Genomic DNA, 12,500 nt, shown 5'->3' on the forward strand with positions numbered 1-12,500 from the left:
TTCCGGTGTTCAGTGCCTCAGATGAGTCATCAGGCCCCAGCCCACCATGACCCCCCTGTCCCCCCCACCATGACCCCCCTGTCCCCCCCATCATGACCCCCCTGTCCCCCCCACCATGAGGTGTTATAGAGGTATAGATGCGTAGCTTTTTTATAGAGGTATAGATGCGTAGCTTTTTTATAGAGGTATAGATGTGTTGCTTTTGTGAAGTGCAAGTCTGATAGAATCCCAACACCATACTTGTTTTTATTATTCAAACAATAATAATTTAATAACCTTTATTTGTATAGCACTTTTCCTGCAAACATTGCAGCTCAAAGTGCTTTAACATATCCACACAGCATAAAAACAATAATAGAACAATAGTAATCAATAAAACACACAATAGCAATAACATAAACTACATAATGAAGCAAGAATAAACCTTACAACCCAGGGGGAATAGAACAAAGGTAATATATATATAATACATTAGAGTTATATATCGCTTTTCTAGAAACACATATAGGCCTATATAAGAATTACCCCAAGATTTAAACAAGTAAATACATTATACAAATATATACAATATGAATGATTCCATCTGCTACTCCATCTTGTAATTGATTTAACTTTAGATCTTTCTCTCTAGTCTCTCTCTCTCTCTCCTTCTCTCTCTCTCTCTCTCTCTCTCCTTCTCTCTACCTCTCTCTCCCTCTCTCTCTCTCTCCCTATCTCTAATGGACTGACTTATAGCTATCTCTCTCTCTCTCTCCTACTCTTTTCTCGTGTTTCTTTCACGGCCCACATTACTTTATTACATTATATATTATCTGTATACTTCATTCTGAACGGAGGCAGGTGCTGCCTGTCTGACCCGGTCGCATTTGGACCTCAACTCGCCTCCACCGGTGACTCTTGTCCCGTTATAGAACACCCAGGCGCCAGGCAGAGCGTCTGCACAGGCTGGGAGGGTTGAGTCTGCTGCGTTCACATGTCTCAGAGCGTCTGGACAGGCTGGGAGGGTTGAGTCTGCTGCGTTCACATGTCTCAGAGCGTCTGGACAGGCTGGGAGGGTTGAGTCTGCTGCGTTCTCATGTCTCAGAGTGTCTGGACAGGCTGGGAGGGTTGAGTCTGCAGCGTTCACATGTCTCAGAGCGTCTGGATGTGTGTAGATATAGAGGTTTCACTGTGTTGATACATGTGTAGATATAGAGGTTTCAGTGTGTTGATACATGTGTAGATATAGAGGTTTCACTATGTTGATACATGTGTAGATATCGGGGAGATGTCTCAGTGACTATGGACTACTTCCTGCTTCCATAGGGGAGATGTCTCAGTGACTATGGACTACTTCCTGCTTCCATGGGGGAGATGTCTCAGTGACTATGGACTACTTCCTGCTTCCATAGGGGAGATGTCTCAGTGACTATGGACTACTTCATAACCATAGGGGAGATGTCTCAGTGACTATGGACTACTTCCTGCTTCCATAGGGGAGATGTCTCAGTGACTATGGACTACTTCCTGCTTCCATAGGGACCTCAAGTGGGAGCGGAACACCGAGGCCCTCAAGAAGAAGGCCCAGAAGAGGATGTTCTTCCTCCGGCAGCTGAGGAAACTCAGGCTGCCGAGGTCCATGATGGTCCAGTTTTACACGGCCATCATAGAGTCCATCCTCACCCACTCCATCATCACCTGGTTCCCTGCTGCAACGACCAAGGACAAGGCCAAGTTGCAGAGAGGGTGATCGGCTGTCCCTTGCCCTCCCTCAACTCCCTGCATGACACCAGGGCTCTGAGGAGGGCAAGGAAGATCATGGCAGACCCCTTCCACCCCGGCCACGGCCTCCTCACCCTGCTTCCCTCTAGAAGAAGGTTGCGGCTGCCTAAGGCACTGAAGGCCCGCCACAGGCTCAGTTTCTACCCCTCAGCCGCCAGGCTGATAAATTACTCTGGCTTCCCCCTCCCCCCCGCCCCCAAGTCTGCCCAGGACTGAATATGCACTGGACTCACTGTAAAAACTCTGCACTGCACTTTATATTGCACTATCCAATGCACTGTTGTCTGTCCTGTGTTGTCCTGTTTTTTGACATGTGAAAAAAAGTATAAACGCACTTACTGTAATGTCGAAGCAAATTCCTATATGTGTATGCATAATGGCAATAAACGTTATCTGAATCTGAATCTGAATCTGAATCTGAGATGTCTCAGTGACTATGGACTACTTCCTGCTCCCATAGAGGAGATGTCTCAGTGACTATGGACTACTTCCTGCTTCCATAGGGGAGATGTCTCAGTGACTATGGACTACTTCCTGCTTCCATAGAGGAGATGTCTCAGGACGACTTCATAACCATTCTCTCTATCATGGAAGGAAAGCATGTAGAACTTTGGAGAATACTTGACTGTATCATTCTAAAACATTCCAGGACAAGAGAGGTTTTTTTTTTTTTTGCTTTAATGAATAAAATAGAAATGATTATAAATGTTCCATTATTAGTAAATAGACAACATTTAAATGTTAACAGAATAAAGTTAAACACAATTAATAATAAAACCATACAGTATGGCTAAAACATGCATAGCACAACACACTAACATCAGGGGAGACTGGTGGAACGTGTTTGACACCATTCCTCATTCCAATGAGCTTTGCCCTCCGATTTCTACCTCCACAGCCTCCCCTGACTAACATACCCTTTCTATTTTATTTTATTAAGTCTTTATAACAATAAGTGTAACAATAACTCAGCAACAACTAAAGCAACAATACAGTGAGATGCACATGAGACCCCTGAAATACTGAAGTAACTTAATTTTTAACTTAATTTTAAAAAATGTAAAAACAATAATCAAAGGCTCATAATACAGTAAAAAGCATATGAGACCACTAAAATCACTTAATTTGTATACAAATAATTAAAAAGCAAAACTCCAGGGGCAAAAATACAGTAAAAAGCATGAGACCACTGAGACCACCAGTGTTCAGGTTTTCCACCACAAGGGGGCGTATGTGTAACAGAGGTGGTTCAGTGAACCTCTCTCACATGATTTATAACCTTGTCTGAGGCCTGAAAACTGTCTTCAGTCATGAGCCGTGCAGGACACCCAGGTTCAATACCGGAGGGTCATATATGTTCAGGACAGCATTTACATTGACATTTTTAGCATTTAGCAGACGCCTTTACCCAAATGTTTTGATTGTAAGTCGCTTTAGAATAAGGCATCTACTAAATGCCAAAAATGTACAACAAATACATTTGATTAAGTAAGTGAATCATCTATCTACCAGTCAAAGTAGGAAAAAGTCACCTATGCTCAGGCCTGGGGCCATTGACAGTCGTCGTACTAGAATAAGAAAGATATATTTTTTTTTTTTAATTGACTGAATTGAAATGGAATTGAGCCCAACCCTGACAGAGTTATTGACAGATTACAGATTCCCTCTATCTTTATCCTGCTGGACATTGTGTCCTATATTGTACAACTACAGTATCAGGTACATTATAGTTGTTCAGGTGAAGTGGGAACGCAACTTCTTAAAGGTCGTCTTCCTGTTCAATCACCCTGGTTTCCTGTCTGGCTGAGGTGGCTCTGCCCCGCCCCCTGGGGCCCCGCCCTCTGACATTAACATACTCCGGGATTTGGTCCTCCTGGAAGATGGTGACAGACACAGACACACAGGACAGAGAAGTTGAGACTGAGACCAGGCTAAAGCACAGATCTGGGACCAGGCTAAACACATACAGGTCTGGGACCAGGCTAAACACATACAGGTCTGGGACCAGGCTAAACACACACAGGTCTGGGACCAGGCTAAAACACATACAGGTCTGGGACCAGGCTAAAACACATACAGGTCTGGGACCAGACTAAACACACACAGGTCTGGGACCAGACTAAAACACATACAGATCTGGGACCAGGCTGAAACACATACAGGTCTGGGACCAGACTAAAACACATACAGGTCTGGGACCAGGCTAAAACACATACAGGTCTGGGACCAGGCTAAAGCACATACAGGTCTGGGACCAGGCTAAAACACATACAGGTCTGGGACCAGGCTAAAACTCATACAGATCTGGGACCAGGCTAAAACACATACAGGTCTGGGACCAGGCTAAACACATACAGATCTGGGACCAGGCTAAAACACATACAGGTCTGGGACCAGGCTAAACACATACAGATCTGGGACCAGACTAAAACACATACAGGTCTGGGACCAGGCTAAAACACATACAGATCTGGGACCAGGCTAAAACACATACAGGTCTGGGACCAGGCTAAAACACATACAGATCTGGGACCAGGCTAAAACACATACAGGTCTGGGACCAGGCTAAACACATACAGATCTGGGACCAGACTAAAACACATACAGGTCTGGGACCAGGCTAAAACACATACAGATCTGGGACCAGGCTAAAACACATACAGATCTGGGACCAGGCTAAACACATACAGGTCTGGGACCAGGCTAAAACACATACAGATCTGGGACCAGGCTAAAACACATACAGGTCTGGGACCAGGCTAAAACACATACAGATCTGGGACCAGGCTGAAACACATACAGGTCTGGGACCAGACTAAAACACATACAGGTCTGGGACCAGGCTAAAACACATACAGATCTGGGACCAGACTAAAACACATACAGGTCTGGGACCAGGCTAAACACATACAGATCTGGGACCAGACTAAAACACATACAGGTCTGGGACCAGGCTAAACACATACAGATCTGGGACCAGGCTAAACACATACAGATCTGGGACCAGGCTAAAACACATACAGGTCTGGGACCAGGCTAAAACACATACAGGTCTGGGACCAGGCTAAACACATACAGGTCTGGGACCAGACTAAAACACATACAGGTCTGGGACCAGACTAAAACACATACAGGTCTGGGACCAGACTAAAACACATACAGGTCTGGGACCAGGCTAAAACACATACAGGTCTGGGACCAGGCTAAAACACATACAGGTCTGGGACCAGACTAAAACACATACAGGTCTGGGACCAGGCTAAACACATACAGATCTGGGACCAGGCTAAAACACATACAGGTCTGGGACCAGACTAAAACACATACAGATCTGGGACCAGACTAAAACACATACAGGTCTGGGACCAGGCTAAAACACATACAGATCTGGGACCAGGCTAAAACACATACAGATCTGGGACCAGACTAAAACACATACAGGTCTGGGACCAGGCTAAAACACATACAGGTCTGGGACCAGACTAAAACACATACAGGTCTGGGACCAGACTAAAACACATACAGGTCTGGGACCAGGCTAAAACACATACAGATCTGGGACCAGGCTAAACACATACAGGTCTGGGACCAGGCTAAAACACATACAGGTCTGGGACCAGGCTAAAACACATACAGATCTGGGACCAGGCTAAACACACACAGGTCTGGGACCAGGCTAAAACACATACAGGTCTGGGACCAGGCTAAAACACATACAGGTCTGGGACCAGACTAAAGCACATACAGGTCTGGGACCAGGCTAAAACACATACAGGTCTGGGACCAGGCTAAAACACATACAGATCTGGGACCAGACTAAAACACATACAGGTCTGGGACCAGGCTAAACACATACTGATATGGGACCAGGCTAAAACACATACAGATCTGGGACCAGGCTAAAACACATACAGGTCTGGGACCAGACTAAACACATACAGATCTGGGACCAGACTAAAACACATACAGGTCTGGGACCAGGCTAAAACACATACAGGTCTGGGACCAGGCTAAAGCACATACAGGTCTGGGACCAGGCTAAAACACATACAGATCTGGGACCAGACTAAACACATACAGATCTGGGACCAGACTAAAACACATACAGGTCTGGGACCAGGCTAAAACACATACAGATCTGGGACCAGGCTAAAACACATACAGGTCTGGGACCAGGCTAAAACACACACAGATCTGGGACCAGGCTAAAACACATACAGGTCTGGGACCAGGCTAAAACACATACAGGTCTGGGACCAGGCTAAAACACATACAGGTCTGGGACCAGACTAAAACACATACAGGTCTGGGACCAGGCTAAAACACATACAGGTCTGGGACCAGACTAAAACACATACAGGTCTGGGACCAGGCTAAACACATACAGATCTGGGACCAGGCTAAAACACATACAGGTCTGGGACCAGACTAAAACACATACAGATCTGGGACCAGACTAAAACACATACAGGTCTGGGACCAGGCTAAAACACATACAGATCTGGGACCAGGCTAAAACACATACAGATCTGGGACCAGACTAAAACACATACAGGTCTGGGACCAGGCTAAAACACATACAGGTCTGGGACCAGACTAAAACACATACAGGTCTGGGACCAGACTAAAACACATACAGGTCTGGGACCAGGCTAAAACACATACAGATCTGGGACCAGGCTAAACACATACAGGTCTGGGACCAGGCTAAAACACATACAGGTCTGGGACCAGGCTAAAACACATACAGATCTGGGACCAGGCTAAACACACACAGGTCTGGGACCAGGCTAAAACACATACAGGTCTGGGACCAGGCTAAAACACATACAGATCTGGGACCAGACTAAAACACATACAGGTCTGGGACCAGGCTAAACACATACTGATATGGGACCAGGCTAAAACACATACAGATCTGGGACCAGGCTAAAACACATACAGGTCTGGGACCAGACTAAACACATACAGATCTGGGACCAGACTAAAACACATACAGGTCTGGGACCAGGCTAAACACACACAGGTCTGGGACCAGACTAAAACACATACAGATCTGGGACCAGGCTAAAACACATACAGGTCTGGGACCAGGCTAAACACATACAGATCTGGGACCAGGCTAAAACACATACAGGTCTGGGACCAGGCTAAAACACATACAGGTCTGGGACCAGGCTAAAACACATACAGGTCTGGGACCAGGCTAAAGCACATACAGATCTGGGACCAGGCTAAACACATACAGATCTGGGACCAGGCTAAACACATACAGGTCTGGGAGCAGGCTAAAACACATACAGGTCTGGGACCAGGCTAAAACACATCCAGGTCTGGGACCAGGCTAAAACACATACAGGTCTGGGAGCAGGCTAAAACACATACAGGTCTGGGACCAGGCTAAACACACACAGATCTGGGACCAGGCTAAAACACATACAGATATGGGACCAGACTAAAACACAGATCTGGGACCAGACTAAACACATACAGGTCTGGGACCAGGTAAATGAGCTCTTCTCACCTGGTTGTCTTCTGCGGTCCCTCGTCTCTTCCTGTCAAAACAAAACAACCGACACTGAAGAAGAGAAGAACCACCAACGCATGTTCAACCCTCTGAGATACAGCCTGACCCTGGTTCACATGTTCAACCCTCTGAGATACAGCCTGACCCTGGTTCACATGTTCAACCCTCTGAGATACAGCCTGACCCTGGTTCACATGTTCAACCCTCTGAGATACAGCCTGACCCTGGTTCACATGTTCAACCCTCTGAGATACAGCCTGACCCTGGTTCACATGTTCAACCCTCTGAGATACAGCCTGACCCTGGTTCACATGTTCAACCCTCTGAGATACAGCCTGACCCTGGTTCACATGTTCAACCCTCTGAGATACAGCCTGACCCTGGTTCACATGTTCAACCCTCTGAGATACAGCCTGACCCTGGTTCACATGTTCAACCCTCTGAGATACAGCCTGACCCTGGTTCACATGTTCAAACCTCTGAGATACAGCCTGACCCTGGTTCACATGTTCAACCCTCTGAGATACAGCCTGACCCTGGTTCACATGTTCAACCCTCTGAGATACAGCCTGACCCTGGTTCACATGTTCAACCCTCTGAGATACAGCCTGACCCTGGTTCACATGTTCAACCCTCTGAGATACAGCCTGACCCTGGTTCACATGTTCAACCCTCTGAGATACAGCCTGACCCTGGTTCACATGTTCAACCCTCTGAGATACAGCCTGACCCTGGTTCACATGTTCAACCCTCTGAGATACAGCCTGACCCTGGTTCACATGTTCAACCCTCTGAGATACAGCCTGACCCTGGTTCACATGTTCAACCCTCTGAGATACAGCCTGACCCTGGTTCACATGTTCAACCCTCTGAGATACAGCCTGACCCTGGTTCACATGTTCAACCCTCTGAGATACAGCCTGACCCTGGTTCACATGGTCAACCCTCTGAGATACAGCCTGACCCTGGTTCACATGTTCAACCCTCTGAGAGGTCTTACAACCTGACCCTGGTTCACATCAGACAACACACAGATGCAGTATTACAGATATATCTCCATTAATTGCTGAGTCTCTCTGAAGTGTTCAGTTACTTTGGGCTCTGTGCGTGTTTGTTAAGAAGAGGAGAATGTTACTTAAAGCTGAGCGCACACTGTCTCAGACTCTCACCACAGCCAGAGCATCACCACAGGAAGCAGCAGCACCAGGAAGGCCTTGACTCCCAGGCCGACGCGGATGATGACCAGGTCAACTGAATAAAGACAGACAGAGACATGGAACTGCTGCTCACTTGTATGACATATTATTATTATTATTATTATTATTATGATTACTATTATTATTATTAATAATAATTGTTATGTTTTATTTTTTATTTTGTTATGATTATGATTATGATTATTATTATTATTACTACTATTATTGTTGTTATTGCTATTGTTGTTATTATTATTGTTATGAATAATAATAATAATAATAGTAATAACAATAAAAGTCATAATAATAATAATAATAGTCATAATAATAGTAATAATAATAATAGTAATCATAATAATAACAACAATAATAATAATAATAATAGTGATAATAATAATAATAGTAATAAGGTTATTAATAATATAATTATAATGACCTGAGGTCAGTCCAAGCTGTATGTCCACCTCAGTAGAGTTGTTCGCCCCCACAGAATTTCTGGCCTCACAGAAGTACCGTCCAGTGTGGGCGTGGCTTAGAGAGGTCAGACCCAGCACCTGTCCAAGCCCCGCCTCTGAGGTGTTGGCTCCTCCCCTCCTCGTGAACCACCAGGTGTAGGTCTCTACTGTCGCGTTGGCATGGCAACTGCAGGTCAGGGTGACATCGCTGCCCTCCACCAGGGCACCAGAGGGACTGACCTCCACAGAGACCCTCGCTGGGGCGTCTACAGGAAACAGGAAACAGGAAACAGGAAACAGATGACGTCATAACAACCTTCACACTTCATAGGAAAACTAGTTAACCTCCATGTCACCTGGAAATGTCTGAGGAGTTTCAGAGATAGGCCTGTCAACAACTTAACACCAGGAAGCTGCACCGTCACATTCTATCTGTCAGCTACGGTCTCACTAACACACTCAGGATGAAACACGTTGAGATATCTAGAGGACAACAAACCTCTTGTTTAACCACCCATCGTTAGCAGAGCTACACATCTGCACCACAGAACGAGCCTAGTGAACTCACCCTGGACCTCCAGAGTCAGAACAAGCCTAGTGATGAACTCACCCTGGACCTCCAGAGTCAGAACAAGCCTAGTGATGAACTCACCCTGGACGTCCAGAGTCAGAACAAGCCTAGTGATGAACTCACCCTGGACCTCCAGAGTCAGAACAAGCCTAGTGATGAACTCACCCTGGACCTCCAGAGTCAGAACAAGCCTAGTGATGAACTCACCCTGGACGTCCAGAGTCAGAACAAGCCTAGTGATGAACTCACCCTGGACGTCCAGAGTCAGAACAAGCCTAGTGATGAACTCACCCTGGACGTCCAGAGTCAGAACAAGCCTAGTGATGAACTCACCCTGGACATCCAGAGTCAGAACAAGCCTAGTGATGAACTCACCCTGGACGTCCAGAGTCAGAACAAGCCTAGTGATGAACTCACCCTGGACCTCCAGAGTCAGAACAAGCCTAGTGATGAACTCACCCTGGACCTCCAGAGTCAGAACAAGCCTAGTGATGAACTCACCCTGGACCTCCAGAGTCAGAACAAGCCTAGTGATGAACTCACCCTGGACCTCCAGAGTCAGAACAAGCCTAGTGATGAACTCACCCTGGACGTCCAGAGTCAGAACAAGCCTAGTGATGAACTCACCCTGGACCTCCAGAGTCAGAACAAGCCTAGTGAACTCACCCTGGACCTCCAGAGTCAGAACAAGCCTAGTGATGAACTCACCCTGGACGTCCAGAGTCAGGAGAGATGAGTTGAGGGATCCGTGTTTGTTCCGAGCCTCACAGACGTACTGGCCAGAGTGTTGAGGAGAGACGTCCTCCAGGACCAGCTGAGCCCCTGGTACTCCAGGGCTGGTCCTGGTGCCGCTGACCCTGTACCAGGTGTAGCTCTCTACTGCAGGGTTGGCTGCACTGCTGCAGGTCAGAGTCACAGAGCTGCCTGCTGCTACTGGACCAATAGGAAGGGCCGACACTGAGATGTCCCCAGGAGGGTCTGAGAAATAACAGGAAGGATCCAATCACATCACAGAGTCTTTAGAATGTGATGCTGGTGTGTGTCAGATGGTATTTTATATGTTGCTTCTAATAATAAGGTTCTTTACACACAACAAGATGTCCATTACAGACCTCACTAACACCACCATGTGACTCCAGCTGGCCTGTACTTACAGTTATCCAGGTCAATAAAGCTTAAACAAGGTGAGTTAAAACTGTCAATAATACTCAATAATACTCACACTGAACATCGTTTCACAGTTAGTCTGCTAAATCTGTTTTATATGTCATTGTGAGTGTGTGTGTGTGTGTGTGTGTGTGTGTGTGTTCAAATCTGTTTTTATGTCATTGTGTGTGTGTGTGTGTGTGTGTTTGTGTGTGCAAATCTGTTTTTATGTCATTGTGTGTGTGTGTGTGTGTGTGTGTGTGTGCAAATCTGTTTTTATGTCATTGTGTGTGTGTGTGTGTGTGTGTGTGTGTGTGTGTGTGCGCAAATCTGTTTTTATGTCATTGTGTGTGTGTGTGTGCAAATCTGTTTTTATGTCATTGTGTGTGTGTGCAAATCTGTTTTTATGTCATTGTGTGTGTGTGTGTGTGTGCAAATCTGTTTTTATGTCATTGTGTGTGTGTGTAAATCTGTTTTTATGTCATTGTGTGTGTGTGCGTGTGTGTGTGTGTGTAAATCAGTTTTTATGTCATTGTGTGTGTGTGTGTGTGTGTGTGTGCGTGTGTGTGTGTGTATGTGTGTGTGTGCAAATCTGTTTGTATGCGTGTGTGTGTGTGTGTGTGTGTGTGTGAGAGTGTGTGTGTGTGTATGCAAATCTGTTTTTATGTGTGTGTGTGTGTGTGTGTGTAAATCTGTTTTTATGTCATTGTAAGTGTGTGTGTGTGTCTGGGTTTCCGTTAACCGGTAATTCCCGGTCTTTGTCCGGTAAAATTTGTTGAAGTCCGACAAATTTAAAAGTCGTCGGACATATTGTCCGGTGAAAATAATTCACTTTGAATACAATTCGCTAAAGTTCACATTCTGATTCCTTCTATTTTAAAAAAGACGAATATATAGGCTATGTATTTCTTTTATTATGATATGATTTGACACCGGCATGATGATGACTCCTAATGTGTAGGCCGGCCTATGCGAAACAGCGCACAGGTGCCACATGGGATTGATGCCAGATGGGATTACAGCTTAACCAGTCTATTACCGCTTAAACACAGTAGCCCATTCGGCGGTAACCCATGCCTATCTGGCAACCCTGCCAACCCGTCCACCATAGTAATACGCAAACGTTGCAGCTCAAAGTGCACCATAGCGAGCGATTAAATTAATGGAAAGATGGCAAAACAAAGTAAGCTTAGCAATTATTTCATGAAGCCAAGCAACAATGAGTCTGAGCCTGAGGAGAAGTCTGACTCTGAAGAGATGGAGGCCGCAGCGGCTGACGCCGTCGTGGCTCCTCCAGCCAAGAAGTCTCGTGGATTCAGAGTTGAATGGAAAAAAACTTTCCCCTGGCTGCGTTTAGATGAGGAAGCTGGAAAAATGTTCTGCTCACCGTGCGAAACATCGGGGAGGAATAATGGATTCACGAGAGGAGCAACTAATATGAGAATGTCGGCTCTCACTGATCACAGTCGGTGCAGTGACCACATATCGGCGGTCAGTTTGAGGCAACAGCAAACTGCTATGCAAGGCCACTGTGAGCAGGCTAATGCAACGGCTAACAATAAGCTGCACTCTCAGCTACAAGTTGCCTTTCACATGGCAAAAAATGGCATCGCATGTCATCAGTATGTGGGTCTGACTGAGCTACTGAAAGCAGTTAAGGCTCCAGATGTTGTCTCGACTGAGGGCATTTACCGCCACAGCGACTCTGTTGATGACATGGAAAGGGCACTGGAAGACGTTGTGATGGATCAGCTGGATGAAAAGCTAAAGGGGAGTGACTTCATTGGCATTATCATTGATGAGACAGTAAATATCACCGTGGACAAGAAGCTGATTATATACGT

Source organism: Nansenia antarctica (assembly GCF_963989245.1).
Source record: "Nansenia antarctica genome assembly, chromosome: 20".
In the NCBI taxonomy this organism is placed as follows: Eukaryota; Metazoa; Chordata; class Actinopteri; order Argentiniformes; family Microstomatidae; genus Nansenia; species Nansenia antarctica.